The 19,861-nt window shown below is 36.1% G+C and overlaps 1 protein-coding gene across 1 annotated transcript in view; it reads left to right on the plus strand.

Annotated features, from left to right (window-relative positions):
* Positions 1 to 19,861, plus strand: part of LOC100525452 (zinc finger protein 474) — a 136,530-nt gene that overhangs the window by 44,488 nt on the left and 72,181 nt on the right. Inside the window, exon 5 of the mRNA XM_021084681.1 lies at positions 12,426 to 12,503. The gene's annotated coding sequence lies outside the window, so the exon portion shown is untranslated. The remainder of the gene's footprint in view (positions 1 to 12,425; positions 12,504 to 19,861) is intronic.

Below are 19,861 nucleotides of genomic sequence, written 5' to 3' on the forward strand. Positions count from 1 at the left end.
AATATGTCCATTCATATAGAAGCATACAAAAATGTTTATTCTAAAAACACAAAAAGATAGTATTATAAGATTATTTTATGCTTAAAAATTATACATATACATCCACCTGTCTTTACAGCCATTACATATTACTATAGTATAGCCTTGCTTGTTTTGCTACTATCTATATAGTGCTTATTGCCTATATGGAGCTTGATTTGTGTAACTAGCCCAATTTATATATCTTCATTTCTAATGTCATGCTATTATTAAAAAAATGCTGTAGTGAATATCCTTGTGTAGACAGATTTTTGCTCATATTTGAATATATATGCAAGAATATTGTCCTAAAAAGAGAATTTTTGAGTAAAAAGGTATGTGTGTTTTTTAATTTTATTTTATTTTATTTTATTTTTTCCTGCTGTATAGAATGGGAATCAAGTTACTCTTACATGTATACATTTTTTCCCCCACCCTTTGTTCTGTTGCAATATGAGTATCTAGACATAGTTCTCAATGCTACTCAGCAGGATCTCCTTGTAAATCTATTCTAAGTTGTATCTGATAACCCCAAGCTCCCGATCCCTTCCACTCCCTCCCTCTCCCATTGGGCAGCCACAAGTCTATTCTCCAAGTCCATGAGTTTCTTTTCTGTGGAAATGTTCATTTGTGCTGGATATTAGATGCCAGATATGTGATATCATATGATATTTGTCTTTGTCTTTCTGACTCATTTCACTTAGTATGAGAGTCTCTACTTCCATCCATGTTGCTGCAAATGGCATTATGTCATTCTTTTTTAAGGCTGAGTAGTATTCCATTGTGTATATATACCACCTCTTCCGAATCCAATCCTCTGTCGATGGACATTTCGGTTGTTTCCATGTCCTGGCTATTATGAATAGGGCTGCAATGAATATGCGGGTGTATGTGTCTCTTTTAAGTAGAGTTTTGTCCGGATAGATGCCCAAGAGTGGGATTGCAGGGTCATATGGAAGTTCTATGTATAGATTTCTAAGAATCTCCAAACTGTTCTCCATAGTGGCTATAGCAGTTTACATTCCCACCAACAGTGCAGGAGGGTTCCCTTTTCTCCACAGCCCCTCCAGCACTTGTTATTTGTGGACTTATTAATGAGGGCCATTCTGACTGGTGTGAGGTGGTATCTCATGGTAGTTTTGATTTGCATTTCTCTTATAGTCAGCGATGTTGAGCATTTTTTCATGTGTTTACTGGCCATCTGTATATCTTCTTTGGAGAACAGTCTATTCAGGTCTTTTGCCCATTTTTCCATTGATTGATTGGCTTTTTTGCTGTTGAGTTGTATAAGTTGTTTATATATTCTAGAGATTAAGCCCTTGTCAGTTGCATCATTTGAAACTATTTTCTCCCATTCTGTAAGTTGTCTTTTTGTTTTCTTTTTGGTTTCCTTTGCTGTGCAAAAGCTTTTTAGTTTGATTAGGTCCCATTGGTTTATTTCTGCTCTAATTTCTATTGCTTTGGGAGACTGAACTGAGAAAATACTCATGATGGTGATGTCAGAGAATGTTTTGCCTATGTTTTCTTCTAGGAGTTTGATGGTGTCCTGTCTTCTTTCAGCCATTTTAAGCTTATTTTTGTGCATGGTGTGAGGGTGTGTTCTAATTTCATTGCTTTGCATGCAGCTGTCCAGGCTTCCCAGCAATGCTTGCTGAATAGACTTTCTTTTTCCCATTTTATGTTCTTGCCTCCCTTGTCAAAGATTAATTGACCATAGGTGTCAGGGTTTATTTCCGGATTCTCTATTCTGTTCCATTGGCCTATCTCTGTTTTGATGACTGTGGCTTTGTAATACTGCCTTAAGTCTGGGAGAATTATGCCTCCTGCTTGGTTTTTGCTTCTCAGGATTGCTTTAGCAATTCTGGGTCTTTTGTTGTTTCATACAAATTTTTGGCTTGTTTGTTCTAGTTCTGTGAAAAATGTCCTGGGTAATTTGATAGGGATTGCATTGAATCTGTAGATTGCTTTGGGTAGTATGGCCATTTTTACAATATTGATTTTTCCAATCCATGAACATGGAATATCTTTCCATTTCTTCACATCTCTGATTTCTTTTATTAAAGTTTTATAGTTCTCGGCATATAAATCCTTTACCTCCTTGGTCAGGTGTATTCCGAGGTATTTGATTTTGTGAGGTGCAATTTTAAAAGGTATCGTATTTTTGTATTCCTTTTCTAATATTTCATTGCTGGTATACAGAAATGCAACTGACTTCTGAATGTTAATCTTATAGCCTGCTCCTTTGCTCAATTTATTAATCAGTTCAAATAGTTTTTGGGTTGAGTCCTTAGGGTTTTCTATGTATAGTATCATGTCATCTGCATACAGTGACAGTTTGATCTCTTCTCTTCCTATATGGATGCCTTTTATTTCTTTTGTTTGTCTTATTGCTGTGGCCAGGACTTCCAAAACTATGTTGAATAGCAGTGGTGAGAGTGGGCATCCCTGTCTTGTTCCAGATTTGAGTGAGAAGGCTTTCAGTTTTTCCCCATTGAGTATTATATTTGCTGTGGGTTTGTCATAAATGGCTTTGATTATGTTCAGTGATGTTCCCTCTATACCCACTTTGGCGAGGGTCTTGATCATGAATGGATGTTGGACTTTATCAAATGCTTTTTCTGTGTCTATTGAGATGATCATATGATTTTTGACTTTTCTTTTGTTAATGTGGTGTATGATGTTATTGATTTGCGTATGTTGAACCATCCTTGTGAACCTGGGATGAACCCTACCTGGTCACGGTGTATGATTTTTTTGATATGTTGTTGGATTCGGTTGGCTAAGATTTCGTTGAGAATTTTTGCATCTATATTCATCAATGATATTGGGCGATAGTTTTCTTTTTTGGTGGTATCTCTGTCTGGTTTTGGAATTAGGGTAATGGTGGCATCATAGAATGTCTTTGGGAGTATTCCTTCTTCTTCAACCTTTTGAAAGAATTTAAAGAGGATGGACACCAGTTCCTCTTTGTATGTTTGATAGAATTCACCTGTGAAGCCATCTGGTCCTGGACTTTTATTTGTAGGGAGTGTTTTTATGACCTCTTCAATTTCATTTCTAGTGATCGGTCTGTTCAGTTGGTCTGTTTCTTCTTGATTCAGTTTTGGCAGGCTGTAAGATTCTAGAAAATTGTCCATTTCTTCCAGATTGTCAAATTTGTTGGCATATAGTTGTTCATAGTATTCACTTATGGTTTTTTGTATTTCTGCTGTATCCGTTGTGATTTCTCCTTTTTCATTTATAATTTTGGTTATTTGGGTTCTTTCTCTCCTCTTTTTAGTGAGTCTGGCCAGGAGCTTGTCAATTTTGTTTACCTTTTCAAAGAACTGGCTCTTAGTTTTATTAATTTTCTCTATTGTTTTTTGAATCTCTATTTTATTGATTTCTTCTTTGATCTTTATAATTTCCTTCCTTCTGCTGACTTTAGGTCTTTTTCGTTCTTTTTCTAATTCATTTAGGTGGAGGGTTAAGTTGTCAATTTGGGATCTTTCTTCTTTTTTGAGAAAGGCCTGTATTGCTATAAATTTCTCTCTGAGCACTGCTTTCACAACATCCCATAGATTTTGAGAGGTTGTGTCTTCATTATCATTTGTTTCAAGGTAGTTTTTAATTTCCTTCCTGATTTCCTCATTGACCCATTGGTTTTTTAGTAGCATGTTGTTTAGTCTCCATGGAGTAGGTTTTTTTCTCATTTCTTTTCCCATGGTTTATTCCTAATTTCATGGTGTTGTGGTCAGAGAAGATACTTGAGATAATTTCTATCCTCCTAAATTTGTTGAGGTTAGCTTTGTGTCCCAATATGTGGTCAATTCTTGAGAATGTTCCACGTGCATTTGAGAAGAATGTGTATTTTGATTTTCTTGGATGTAGTGTCCTGAAGATATCAATTAAGTCTAACTTTTCTATTGTTTCCTTTAGGATCTCTGTTGCTTTATTGGTTTTCTGTCTAGAGGATCTGTCCATTGGTGTGAGTGGGGTATTAAAGTCTCCTACTGTGATTGTATTCCCATCAATTTCTCCCTTTGTGTCTCTTAATATTTGTTGTATGTATCTGGGTGCTCCTGTATTTGGTGCATATATGTTGACAATAGTAACATCCTCTCTTTGGATGGATCCCTTAATCATTAAATAGTGTCCTTCTTTGTCTTTCTTTATGTCTTTTGTTTTAAAGTCTATTTTGTCTGATATGAGCGTTGCGACTTCTGCTTTCCTGTCATGTCCATTGGCATGAAATATTTTTTCCCACCCCTTCGTTTTCAGTCTATATGTATCCTTTGTCCCAAGGTAAGTTTCTTGTAGGCAGCATATTGAAGGTTTTTGCCTTTTTATCCACTCAGCCACTCTGTGTCTTTTGATCAGAGCATTCAGTCCATTGACATTTAAGATGATAATTGACAGATGATTATTGATTGCCATTTTGAACCTCATGTTCCAGTTGATTCTATGGTTCTCCATTCTTTCTTTTTTTGGTTGGATGGTCTCCAGTTATTATCTGCTTGAGTGGTTTTTTTTTTTTTTTTTTGATTTTTTGCGAATGCAAAGTTTGGTTTTGGCTTGTGGTTGCCTGTTTTTTAAGTGTACTAACCCCTTCCTATAATTGTGTGTTTTAGCCTGATGGTCCTATAGGTTCAAACACTTCATTACTATCAGCATATGGAGGTTCCCACAGGCTAGGGGTTGAATTGGAGCTGTAGTCACCAGCCTAGCCAGAGCCACAGCAACGCTGGATCCTCAACCCGCTGACTGCGCCAACCATGGGAACTCTGGTATGTGTGTTTTTAATTTGTTAGTCACTGCCAAATTGCCTTCCAAAAGTATAATTTCAGTTTTCTCTTGTATCAGCAGTATATGAAAGCACCTATTTTCTGGGACTATCCTGCTCAGCTCAGGGTGTTATCAAATATTTTTATCTTTATTAACCTGATAACTGGAAATGGTTATTTTTCTTATAGGTTTACTTTGCATTTCTTTTGTCATGAGTGATTTTGAACATCTTATCTTAAGTCTAAAAGTAATTTATATTTCCTGTTAAGTGTTCATGTTTTTTATCTCCTGGTTGTTAGTCCTTTCACTTTAAGTTATAGTAGTTAATTGTAGATTAATGAAATAAGCTTTATTTTGTTTCTCATTTGTTTACAGTAGTGATATTCTAAGCAAAATCTTATTTTCAGTTTATTTATGGTTTATATTGCAGTATTTTAAAATATTGTAGTCTTTTTGGTGTAAAGATTTTATTGAGATATAATTGACATGTAACATTGTACAAGTTATATAATGTATATATATAATGTGTTGATTTAATTTTTTTTTTTGACTGTTCTGGCATGCAGAGGTAAGTTCTAGGTCAGGGCTAGAACCTGCACCACAGCAGTGACAACACTGGATCCTTAATCCACCCAGCCACCAGGGAACTCCTGAAATATTGCATACCTTAAACTTACACATTGCATGTCATTTGTATTTTGCATAGAAGGTGAAGCTCAGCCTCAGAGAAATGAAGTCATTTCCAGTGTCACATAGGCAGTAAGTGCAGAAGCTGGGGTTGGAACAGTTTTCCCTACTGACTGACAGAAAAGGCAAAGGCTGGAAGTGGTATTTGGGGCTTCAGAGTCAGAGGTGAGCAGACTGGGATGGAAGGAGACTGAGAAGATAAAGGGAGCCCTTCCAGTCCAGTGACTTGGAGCTGGCCTGGGTCCTCTTAGGGCACCTACCCACAACCAACTTTCTTTCCTGCTACAGCATCAATCCCAGTGTAGAGGACAGAGCTGAAGTGGGTATAGAATGTGGTGGATTCCCTCCCTTAAGGCACTGGAGGAGTCAACTGAAGGGAGAAAGTGGACTGATTGACTCGTCAACGGGAATGCAAGGTCCCAGAATTCCAACCAGCTACTTAGCCCTTGGGCCAGCTCCCGGCTGGAAGACCAGGACTTCACCCAGGTTCACATTTAGGGAAGCATTTAGGGTTCACTGGATCTGCTTGGATACACTGGCACTCTGACCCACACAGCAGCCCCTTACACAGACTCTTTCAACACATGGATCAGGCTAGGTCTCACTGCTACAACCCACAGGAGAGGGACAGATCCACAGGCAGTGGTTAGGCTGAAAACTGTCTTGAAACTCCCAGAAACCTATCTTCTGCCTATTTTCTGGGTATTTTCCCCAAAGCTCAGCTGGTCTTGAGCACTCCTGCAATGGCTCAGGCAGCTAGTGACCACATGGAAAAAACCTTGCCTGTTGTGTTGATACTGATGGATCTCAGGAAAACGGCAGCAATTTAAAAGGATTGTAGGCACTTCTGACATTTTATGTACGTAATCTTTTAAAAATAAGCCTTAGATTTTCTAAAGCATGTTATATCACCTAGTTTAAACTTGGTAAAATACATGAAAGTGATTTTAAAAATTGTATTGCCCTCTGAGTATAAGTGAATGAACAGGGTTTTGAGACAATCTACTTAATCCTCCTGAAATCTATATTTTCCACACACAACTGTATATTGTTGTTTCAAGAATTTGATTATTAGGTGATTAAGTATTTTATCTAACAATAAGATTTTTGTCTTGGTTTAAAATGAAATAAATAAGTAGACTTATTTATTGACTTAGAAAATGACTTAATATTGATTAATAATAGTATCTCTTAGAGAAAATGTATGTAGCATTAGGTATTCAGCCTACTAACCCAGATGTACTTTTTATAAGAATCCATGGTATTTTCTGGATTCTTACCAGAGGCAGTAAAAATTTAATTCACTGTGTAACCCCTTTCTGCCTCAAATGAAAAAATAGAAAGTCAGGAAAGTCGTCACTGTTTGCTATTAACAGTAAATGACATTCACGTTTCAGTTTGGTAAAATAATTTATGCAATTGAAGAGAAGTGAGGCATGGTGGAGACAGTAAGGGTTAGGAATCAGACAGAGCTGGTGCCAATTCTGCCTCTGCCACTAATGACTCGGAATTTAGGGATAGTTACTTCGTATCTCTGAGTCCCCTCAATCTTTTCTTTGTTAAAATGGGGATAATAAAAACTATCTTAGAAAATAGTTGAGAAGATAATGGGACAGATCAGTCGCTCATAATAGTAGTGTTTATTATAATTAATGACATAGAATGTGAATTGTCAACCAAGAGCAAAATGTATTTCCTGTGAATCAGAAAGAGTTAGGTTCCCAAACTAAAGCATTAAGCTCCCAAACAGTTACCAAATGTAAGTTAAGCCATAATCTCCTCTGATTATAGACATTTCTTTATATCTAAAAAGACAAACAGTTTGGAATTTGTAGGGGACTATATAATATAAAAGTCAGTGCCTCGTGGGTGGGAATATTACCCCCAAATTTGGAAACATTTTGTGTCCCCAAGCAAGTCTCTCAGCTACTCTCTTCCATAATGTCATTTCTAAAATACTTAAATGAAGAGCCCCTTTCAGGCTAAAATTAAGACATAATGGTTTTGTTTTGGAAAAGTCGATTCATCAATATTTTTCCCCATGGCTATTAAAAGTATTTGAAAATGAAACAAAACAGAGTAATAAAAAATCTTGGTATGTATTTTTTTCTTGAATAATGATGTACTCATTCAAGTCCTCTTAGAAAAGATTATTTTGTGCTCTGGTCAAGGTGGCCTACTTTCTTTTTGTGTCAAAGAACTTTGAAATTAGAAGTTATTTGTATTTTCCCAGGGAGTGTCTGCTTTGGGAAGAAAGAAAATTATATGTCTGAAGAACATGGTTGGCCAATTTATTGTTATTTATGTCTATGCTAAGCCTAAAATGAAGTACATAGAATTCAAGTTTCTTTTTTTTCCCCCTAAGGAATATAGTGTCTTATTTTATTTTATAGTAGAATAGTATTCTTTCTTTTATTTTAGTGTGATCACAGGTGAATTCTTTGAGCTCACAGTCTGAACCAAACCAAATATATGTGTAAGAGATGAAGGAAAGGAAACATATCAGAAGTTTTTCATTATGAGAAAGTTTCAATAAGTATATGTTTTCCCTCTTCTGAAAGATTGCTCAAACACAATTTTAATTCCTCTAATGTGTTCATTTTGAGAAATTGTCTACCAAAAATATATACTTCCCTGTGAAATTATTTCATATCCATATGGACTTGTTCCTATGTCCTGTATGGGAAAATGAGTATCTCAGCCACCTGGGATATTATATAGTTGGGGACTATCATCAAGAGAGATGTGTAATTGTAATTATCCTTAGATCAAAGGAGTTTGCCATGGACACATAAAATAAATTGATTTATAAAGTATAGATGGTAGAGTCAAAGAGGAATCTAAAACCTGGTGTTGGCAGAATCATTTCATTCATTTGTGCTAGGTGCCCTCTCCTGGTCACTGTGAGTAATGTTCAGGAGACTTTTCTTTTCCTAGGTCTACTTTGCTATGAAATATACTAAGTGCAACCAGAGCAAACTCCATGCTGGGCTTCAGATGTGAGGCAAGAGAATGTGAGGAAAATTGACACAACTTTACAAGAGTTAGAGTCTTATTTCCCTCCGTCACTCTAGCACCTTGGTTGTCAAGCAGTATTTGATTAGCCTTGTACAGTAGAGTAATACTTTTGTTACTCATCGTGCTCTTCTCTTTTTCTCATGACTTCACATCAGTCCAAGGGAATCCTACATATGACCTGTTTGTACATGGCAGAAGTGACATGTAGAACAGGAACACCCTGAGCTGATGAGGAAATGAATGAACATTTCCTCCTCTCCCATGCTCACTCATACAGCAGCAGTATCTGTATAAGCCCCTAGGAGCATCAAACCCCAGGGAAAGGGAGCAGCCCAATGTGATGGATTGTTAAACCTCAATAGCTATGAAATCACTAAATTTTACTTTGAGTTTTTGGCATCAAGTAGAATGGGGGTGAATCTCAGAATGAGAAATGTAAAATTTATTACTGAAAACTCATATCTTCTCCACCTATCTAAAAACTGTGATTGAATTAGAGACTCTTCTGCCTAATGACCAACAGAAAATCAGAGAGCATAGCATGTCAGAGTTGGGAGTTACTACAGATGTTGCCTAACATAGTTTCTAGTCTAAGATATACTTTGACTTTCAATCTCTTCTGAGAGAAGAGATAATTGTATTTCTTGAGACAAAAGAACAGGTTTGTTTACTGTTTGTTTACTTATTTAAAGCAGTAGACTCCACCAAGTTCAGTGCACTTTAGCTATGATGCAAACACACTGTGCATCAAATCAATCTGAACATATTGGTTCAAGTTGATAGGACTTGGGGACAGGGGAGCCCATGTAAATATACAGATACATGTATTTACTGTGCCATGAGTAATAGACTTCTGTGTTTCTGATCCAGGAGTCTTGTGTCTTCAGCCAGCATTCATGAAACATTAACAGGCTAATTTATATGTCTGTAGGTAGAACAAAATCAAATCACAGACCTGACAGTAGCCTCCTACCAAATTGAAAAATTTTTTTTTACTGTATCATTCTATAATTAATATGTACCTTCTTTTTATGTTAGAAATGACGCCAGTTCTAAAAGCTAATTCATTTATCTTATTCATCTATCCCAATGTAATCTATTTAGATAAATCAATAACATTTAAAATACTCAGAATATGTTTTGTCACAAAAATAGGTACATAGATCAATGAAACAGAACAGAGAGGCCAGAAATAAACCTATGAACTTACAGTGAATTAATCTACAACAAAGAAGGCAAGAATATACAGTGAAGAAAAGACAGTCTCTTCAATAAGTATTGCTGGGAAAACTGGACAGCTACATGTAAAAGAATGAAATTAAAACATTTTCGCACACCATATACAAAAATAAACTCAAAATGGATTAAAGACCCAAATGTAAGACCAGAAACCATAAAACTCCTAGAAGAGAACATAGGCAGATCATTCTTTGGCATAAATCATAGTAATATATTTTAGATCAGTCTCCTAAGGCAAAAGAAACCAAAGAAAAAATAAATACGTGGGATGTATTAAAAGCTTTTGCACAGCAAAGGAAATCATGATCAATGAAAAGACAAGCTACTGAATGGGAGAAAATATTTGCCAGTGATAGAACAGATAATAGGAATATGCAAAATATGTAAATACTTCATATCATATATAACCTAATATCAAAAAATTAACAACTCAATTAAAAAATGGGCAGAAGACTTGAATAGACATTTTTCCAAAGATATAAGATGGCCAACAGGCACATGAAAGGATGTTCAACATCACCAGTCTTCGGAGAAACTGGAATGAAAACCCCAATGAGATATCACTTCATACCTTACTGAATGGCTATCATCAAAAAGTCTACAAGTAGCAGGTGTTGGCGAGAATGTGGAGAAAAGGAACACTGGTACACTGTTAGTGGGAATATAAATTGGTGCAGCCACTATGAAACACAATATGGAGCCTCTTGAAGAAACTAAAAATAAAACTACCATATGTTCCAGCAATTCTACTCCTGGATATATATCCAAAGAAAGTGAAAACCCTAATTCAAAAAGAATCATGCCCTCCAGTGTTTATAGCAGCATTATTTAAAATTTCCAAGATATGGAACAGATGAATGGCTAAAGAGTTAATCATGTATATGTATGATGGGATATTATTCACTCATAAAAAGAATGAAATTCTGCCATTTGCAACAATATGGATGGACATAGGAAGTATTATGCTTAGTGAAATAAGTCAGACAGAGAAAGACAAATTCTTTATGTTATCACTTATGTTTGGAATCTGAAGAAAAAATAAATGAGTACAACAAAATAGAAACACTCTTACAGATATAGGTTACAAACTATTGGGTACCACTGGGAAGAGAAAAGAGGGGAAGGGCAGGATAAGGGTTGGGAATTAAAAGATACAAACTACTATGTACAAAATAAATAAGCAACAATGTTATATTGTACAGCACAGGGAAATAATACCCATTATTCTGTAATAATTTAAAAAATATATCACTAAGCTGTATACCTGAAAATAGTATAATATTGTAAATAAACTCTAATATAGAAAATAAAATAAAGATAATCAGAATATAAAAAATGTGTTACTCTCATAAAAACTATTTATTTATTTATTTTTAGGACCACACATGCGGCATATGGAAGTCCTCTGGCTAGGGGTTGAATTGGAGCTACAGCTGCTGGCCTACACCACAGCCACAGCAACATGGGATCCGAGCCGCATCTGCAACCTACACCACAGCTAGGCAACCTATGCCTAGCTCATGGCAATTCTGGATACTTAACCCACTGAGTGAGGCCAGGGATTGAACCTGCATCCTCGTGGATACTAGTCGGGCTCATTACCCCTGAGCCACAGCAGGAACTTCCTGAAAAGTATATTTCTTATTGGAAACCTTAGCAGACTTTTGATGAGGCATGCTGTACACCTGGCTCCCCTAAATAGGAAAATAACTAAAATCCAACACAGATTTAGTGGATATTTCCCTCACCTGGATTTTGAAGGGAGAATATTTATATTCAGTCACTGCAGGTAACCCTGGAGCCTTCCTACCACCCTGTTCCTGGTTTGTAGAAGGTTTCATTAACATTTTAAAATGAATAAATAGCAATACTCTAAAATTTGTTAACTCTCTGATGATGAGCCCAGGATAATGTGTCTAATTACCATAAAAATGACTACCATGAATAAATTACAAACGATGACTGGAGTGGTTATGGGAAAAGGCTCATTACTTTAAGGTTGATTTTACTTTAATTGAATATGTAGCCTCCTAATAATCTTTTTTCCATTAAAAATGAATTAGAAACATAATTATAATTATGCCTAAAGTAAAAAAAGAAACACAAAATGGAAGAGAAAAAAGCTTTCTATTAAGGAAAATTTCAAACATATAAAAATGGATGAGTTCCCTGGTGGTTCAGCAGGTTAAGGATCCAGCATTGTCCCTGCTATGGGGCAGGTTCGATCCCGGGCCTGGCAACTTCCACGTGCCATGGGCATGGCAAAAAAAAAAAAAAAAAAAAAAAAAGCTTAAGTTTAGAAGATGATTTAGAACTGATCCAGAGAGTACATAAAAGGTGGGACAAACAGTGACAGGAAAATAAGGAATAGTCCCAGAAACACAAGGTGGAGATAACTAGAAAACTTGGCTAAGAGTTCCCTGTGTATAAAAAAGAAATAGTATTTCAAAGCTAGAAGACAACAATTAAAAAATCACAGTAGGATTATATTTAGAGTGCCTGTACTGAACACTATAAAGTGAGTAAATGAAAACTAAGTTGACTTTGTCACTAAAGGGTGTTGGTAGTGGGCACTAAAAAAAAATCCTCCTGTAATAATATGAATTTGCTGTGAATGATTTTGTGAGAAGCTCTATTAACTTATGACTATTTCATCAACTTGCCATACTAACCAATATTTTCCACTTCCCTCCATAAAGTGCACTGGTGTCCACAGTTTGCCGAATGTGGAGAGTCATCAGGCTTTTTTTCAGTCAGCCAAGATCCTACCATTTGAGGTATGTTTACCCATGTAATAGTTGTGTTTGTTCTTAAATCTGTCAGTCATACACATAACTTCAAGTATATATATATTATTACATAAATTAGTGAAATATGAGTGAAAAAATGGGAACGTTGTTTCTATGGAAACTGTTATATAGAAAAAAAGTTGTTTCTGTATAAAAGTTGAAAGCTTTTAAAAGATTTGATAGAGATGAATCACTAAAAATTGTTGAATTACATATGGACAATTAGTATAAGATATGGGAAGAGGGGAAATTCATTTTACTGTAGAAGAATTTTATGCTCAGATTGCTTTACAAGTATCTTCAAGATATCAATTCATCTTAAAGAAATAAAAATTAGAGATAATGCATGATGAAGTAGTTTATTTTTTTAAAAACAGCATATACTTAATCCTTTGACCTATTGACTGTACATAAAAAAATAAATGTGCAGTCTTTTGCACAATGGCGAATAAATGTGTATTTTTATTTTATTATTTTTATTTTTGGCCACGCCTGTGACATGTGGAAGTTCCTGGGGCAGGGATCATACCCGAACCTCAGCAGTGACCTCAGCTGCTGCAGTAGCACCACTGGATTCTTAACTCACTGCACCACAGATCCACCAGAATCTCTACCAAAGGTGACTTTTAGAAACAATTAAAAGTTAAAAATTAAGTATAAATTCTGTTATTTTCATAAATACTCTGTATAGAACTAGTTATAAGACTAACAATGGGATAAAAACCTGTATAAACTTTCCTTGGGTCTCCCTTTGATGTATACTTTTCATGTTTGAAGAAGGGTAAGAACAAGAATCTAATTCTCGTGCCTTTCCCCATGTGAGGGAAAGTGTGTGAAGAATATGAACTGATTCAGCAAAGCGTCAATGTCTGTGTTGACTCATTCTGAAAGATTGTTGTACACAAGGCAGCAGCATCAGTTGCTCAAAGAGGGAAGTAACCTTGCTGCTCCAGTCTCCGATTCTGGGAGATTGGAGGCATCTGCATCACACTAAGGTGCTCTCCCTGGAGAATTCTGCCTTAGAGATGGCTGCAAACACTTAGGAATGTGTAGTGCAGTGAGTGGAGGGGTTTAAAAATATACACCAAGATTCACATCTACAACAAAATAGTTTATTTTTTACAGCTGATCTCATCTTGCCTTGGAAACCCTATTCCAGCTAATGGCAGAAAAATAATTGCACTTGCCAATTAAAGGCAAGTTATTCTCTGAAAAATTCAGATTTATTGTGAGGTTTTTCTTTGATTTTCAAGATTTTTACTCCCTTTCTGCTCAAACTGGCATCTGGATATAAGGGGAGGTTAATACAGCCTTAGTGCTTTGGTAGAGGGCAATTTTTTTCTCACTAGCTTTCAATGAAATAATCTTCCTTTTACCTTGTTTCCTGGGAGGGCTGTGCTGGTGCCTGCTGAATTGTAACTGGTCTTGTCTGGCCTGGTGCTACTGTGTTGTGCTGGCATTCACAGGTCAGTGATTGCAGATTGAGTCACTGCCTTTATGTACACAATCCTGTGCTACCTGTCCTGTGCATGAGTGCCCCATTGGGAAGCCCCAGAACCTTTGCCTGTTTTCTCTACACCTCACTGCAAGTACAGTATTCTGTGAGACAGCTCAAGGCCCCTCATTCAGCCGTTGCTGTTCTGATCCTATGATCCATGTAGCCCCATAACACTAAACTGGATATGCTAAGGGGCTTTACTAAGGGTCATAATCTCCCCGATTGTTTAATGGACATAGACCACTAGCTCCCATGCTTTTGAAGTATCCCCCAACGTGATAGCTGTCCTCACCCCAGGGACATTGACCCTGACAGAGGAGATAGAATACTTGCATATGACCGTTCATCTAGCTCTCAGCCTTCTTGGCTCTGCTCCACAGAAATTAGAGGAATATTTCTTTATTTCTGTTGGATGGAATCTTCCTTTACACCTGTCTTCATTCTTCTCTTTATTCTGGCTTACAGTAAATATTCTCAGACCCTTAGGTTTTATTCTTGATGTATAACAAGAAGTTTTATATTTAAAAAAAAAAAACTGTTTCAATGAGGCCTGGATTTCAATTTCACAAAGAAGTCAAAAGGGCCTGCTTTTATACTCAAATCTGAGCAATGGCATTTTTGATTTGGGGAATATCTGTCTACTATTCCTTCCATGGAGCAATAAAACCCTGGGTCTAGCCTTAATTGCTAAAGGGCAATTGTGGATGGGCGAAAACTGGATTACTGTGAGAAAAAAATACTTTGAGTAGTATTTTAAAAATTCGTATTCTTCTCAGGTAAAATATCACCTCCTGCTTCCTTCAAACCCTGTTGTATCTGTCTGGCTGCACACCTTCCGAAAGCCATTACTTGTATTTATCCAAGGAATAGCAATTAGAGGTCCCTGGAAAGCTGAGTTCCTGGGTGCAATTACAGGGAGATGGAAAAATTAAGTAATAAAAATACCAAAGTAAGATATACCCAATATCTGAAGCAGCCCATTGCATCTGAAAGAGATACCTATTCATATAATAATAAAAAGAACTAAGCTGTTTGGGAATGTACAACATGGGTGAATCTGAGAATCATTATGTTGATGAAAGAAGCTAAACACGATAGAGCACATTCTGTGATTCCATTTATATAAAATTCTAGAAAATGCAGACTAATCTATAGTGTCAGAAGGTTAACAGTAGTTGTCTGGGGATGGTAGTTCTAGTTGAATGGGGGACAGGAGGCAGGGATACAGAAGGGAAAAGGAAACTTTAGAAGTGATGAAATGTTCACTATTTCAATTACAGTGTTGATTTCATGTAAATATACATGTTTGATATACCTGTATGATAAGAAAACCTGCCTCTTGTCTCTGTCTTACTAAAATGCCCCAAGCTGCCCATCTTAAAGAATAAGAAGAAAGAAATATCCCCTCCTAACCTACAGGTACTGAAAACATTTGTGCATTTTTTCTGAATCTGTCTTTTGATAAAGTTGAGAAAAGCTAATTCCTTCTTACAACTTTGTCTGTTGAACAGGCCAAATAATCCCAATTTCCAGACTTTTCTTCAAGGTATTTAAGCATAGATTGTGTTCATTTCTCTCTAGGTTCTAGATCTTCTAAGAGGTCTTTTGAAAAAAAGTTTGTTTGCAAACATCAGATTTGAAAACCAGTGACATAATAAGCATTGAACATGTTTAGCTGATTACTACATGAGTCACCTCATAAAATTTAGCAAATTGTTAAATATTACTGTGACCATAATTTATCATTTTGATTATATACCCAGGGTCACTTATGGGGAAAGCCCAGGTATTATATGTCTATGACTAGAACAGCATAACTTCTAAAATAATCAGCCTCCAAACATGGATATTAGGAATCAGAGAAGAGGGTCTAATTTTTAGTTTGATGATTAATGCTAAAAGAAGGCAGTGTGGATTCATGTACTTGATTGATTCAGTAGGCTTCCTTCAGCTAGTATATCAGATGATTACTCTGAAACTTCAGATACAAGGATTGTCCTGCAACAATACCCACCAACTCCCCGTTTAATTTTATTAAATTTTAATAAAATTTAATCCTTTATCCTCTCATACTACCAGATGTTAGACAAATGTCATCTTGCTACCCCAAATAATTTTATAACAGCCTAGGAATTCATGTGTATTTATAAATTGCAATTTAAAAAGTGTATTTTCTTTTTTTATTTTTATTACAGTTGATTTACAATGTTCATTTTCTGCTGTACAAAGTGACCCAGTTATATAAGAAAAAAAGTGACGCAGTTAGGTAGGTAGATAGATACACACACACACACACATACACACACATTCTTTTTCTCACATTATCCTCCATCATGTTCAATCACAAGTGATTGGATATAGCTCATTGTGCTATACAGCAGGATCTCACGGCACTTGGAGTGGATTAGCAAAATTCTATTTTCAAATCAACAAAAATATATTAAGGCCTATTAGGTACAATCTATCCCACTAAGAATTTTTTAGCAAACAAATAAATATAAAAAGCTCTTTTTGTCATTAAAGAGTATGAGATGTAGCTAGAGGTAAGAAGGAGAAATTTTAAATGAGAGAAATTAAATACAATAAACATTTTAAATAACTTTCATTACAAATGGAAGAGGTAGTTTTTACATAGAAGTACATGGTTAAGTGCTCAGTGAACTTTCCAGACAATGGTTGCCACGGGGAATCAAAGGTTTATCAAAATCTGGGCTACTTGGGGAAGCTTTCCTTCAAAGAAGTAGGACTGAAGTTTGGTCTTGGAGGGTTGTGTAACATGCACCAAATGTTTGGCTAGACCTAAGAAATACGCAATTGCTTTTAATAAATTGTTGGGCTGATGTTCTCTGTTCAGAGAGTCAATATGTTCAGAGAATGTGCTCTGCCATTAAAAAAAAAAAACAAAAAACAAAAAAAAACAGTCCCTTTAGATGATGCTGCTGATAGCCATGCCACCGGGTCACCCTTCTCCTAGGCCAGCACACAGTGCAACTGAAGTCTGAAAAGGTCAGAAATAGCCCACTTTCGGAACTGGGATGTGTTTGTGGAACCATGTGTTGAAGCACCTGTACCCACCCATGTCTGGATGTAGTTATTAGTCCTTCATTTCCTCAAGTGGTAAACTTGTTCACAGATGTTACTGGAGGGAAAGAAAATGTTCAGTGTTTATGCAGCAAATCTGAAGAAACCCTTCTGCTTAACTGAGGAAATGCCACAGTTATTTTGGTATTCCTTTAATTTTGGAAGTCTGCATTATTTGCAAGAGTGACCAAAAGGCTTTTTAAAAAATCCACAAATAAACATCAAATTCCTGTTTAATATGGTGGATGTTATTGGTTTTTGAAAAACAAAGGAACAGTCAGTCATTCTTGCACCCACCCCAAAAGCTAGCATACTTTCTGGTATTGACAACCCAGAAACCTCATGACATAAGCCTTATTTTATTTCTCAATCGGAACATCTACCTCAAAAAAAGGGCTCTGCGGGTAGGCTCTTTCTGTTCTTAACATTTTTGAAACTGGTAGCAAAGAGCAAACAGAGATAAAAGAAAGCTAAGAAGAATTTTTCAATATGATCTCTCATCAACAAGCAGGGAATTTCCACCTCAAAACTAAAATTATCCATATATTTTTTAATTTAAGCCTTTTCTGAGCTGGATAAGTAGCGAAAAATACATCTGTGTTCTTTATTTTATCCTCCTTAATGCCTTAAAAAATGTTTATTGTCTCTCAGAAAAAAGACAAAGGAATGATAATTTATAATTTTGTTCTTGTATATGTGACCTGTGTCATTTGGCAAAATGAAGTAATTCTAGGATCAACTGGGATGCCCTATTCTTTGATTAGTTTAAATAAAAGTTGACGTCAACTCCTCTCTGGGGGTTCTTCCTTGGGGGTAGTTCAGAGTAACAAGGGGAGGAGATGTCTTTTTTTTTTTTTTTTCCTTTTTTCTGTCTTTCACTTTAATTTCTAACCTCCACTCTCCATTTCACCTACAGTCCATGACACTGACTTATACTCCCCTAAATACCACTGACCCAAGGTTATATGTGGAGAATTTCCTGAAGATGGGGAACAAAGGGCATGTATAGGACAGGGTGCAGGACTTCACACTGAATTAGCTACCACTCTTTGTAAAAATACTCCAGAATTTCTATAACCAGCAAGCCCTCTTTTCTAGTAAGGACCTTGCCTCCACCAACGCTGCCAACTTTCACCCCACGCTTCAGATCTCACTGCCACTTCTTTAGAGTTTTACCGGTCCCCCCCACTCCAATATTCCTACAGAATAGTTCCTCTGTCAGACTTCCCCCAGACAGTGCTGTCTAATAGTGGTGATGGAAATGTTCTACAATCTGCACTATGCAATATGGTAGCCACATGTTCCTACTGAGCACTTGAAATGAATTAACTGTCTACATTTACATTCCATAGCTACGTGTGGCTGGTGGTTATGCTATTGAATAGCACAGCTCCCAGCCATCCAACACTGACCAAGAGGCAGTTCCAAACTGGACAGACTTACTACAGTGTATTTCTCAACACAGATATTTAAAAACAGGAAGAATTAAAAAACAAGAATATAAAAAATAGAATTTTTTTTCCATTTGCTAAATATCTAATATGGTCTGTGTCCACATGCAGGAAACTTAGTCATAAAAACACTGAAAAGTGGATAAAAACAACCCTCGGTTTAGCCTTTAGAGTACTATTGCCCCAACCCTACTCATTCAAATGTATCCTTTTAGACATGCTTATACATTCATTCAAAGCTAGTGTCCATATATAAGTTAGTAAATCATGATTCTGTGTTGAAGTTCTTGACAAATAACTTCTTAGAGTAGCCAACCGATTTATTATATCTAAGGCATGATTTTAAGATATGCGATTTGTGTTTTTAATTTTTAGGATACACTCCAATTATATATATTTTTTCTTTTGTCAGTTGCAGCTAAGGAAATTTTGTATGCCATATAATGTGATCATGTGCTTGATTTTCAGCTTTATAACAGTCTTCCCTCTCAAAGAACTGAATATGTCTCTGCTAACATTGTGCATCTAATTGTTAATTTTCTTGGTATAAAGAATAAGTTCTCGAGCACTGCAGTTCTTTTAAAGGAAGTATTACTTATCCCAAGAGTATAGACTTTGTTCTACAGTTTATATTTGCCTTCTACATTCCTTCCTTTAAAATGTTTACTGCAAAAGTTAATCTTAAACAGATGGGTTTTGTTTTGTGATTGAGTGGATTGAGTGTGTGTTTAATAGATGCTGTAACACTTCTCTTCACAAGAAGACCATTTACTTTTGAGCCAAGGCCTGACATGATATTTCCTCTCTGAAACACTCCCTTGTTTAGCTATTTGCTTGTTCTACCTTTAAATTCTTTCTTCGTTTGGCACCCAGTCATTCAGGTGTTTCACATACAAATTTAGCATTTCTATTTACAAAGATCAGACAGACATTATACACAAGCATTTCCTGTTATGATTAACATCCCTGCCTTCCAGGTGTGCCTTCTTCCCTGCTTGGTGAGCAAGGCAACTGCATTCATTCTCTTGGGCAAAAAGAGTTCTGCCAAAGAAACATTTGTTATAGGACCAGTAATTTATTTCCTGTTACTTCGTCACACTAAATAAAATCTCTACTTTTATCCCATCAATATTAGTTTCCATTATTAGCATCTTATCTTTCAAACCTTGAGTTATAATGCTTAGTCAGATTCTTATTTTGTCACCCAAATGCATGTTAATTCGCATTTGAAGTCACAAATATCTTTATTACATGCTTTAGTTATAAAAGTACCATAATCACTGTGAATTAAAATATGAACTAAAGGAAAATATAAC

Source organism: Sus scrofa, chromosome 2 (assembly GCF_000003025.6).
Source record: "Sus scrofa isolate TJ Tabasco breed Duroc chromosome 2, Sscrofa11.1, whole genome shotgun sequence".
Taxonomy (NCBI): Eukaryota; Metazoa; Chordata; class Mammalia; order Artiodactyla; family Suidae; genus Sus; species Sus scrofa.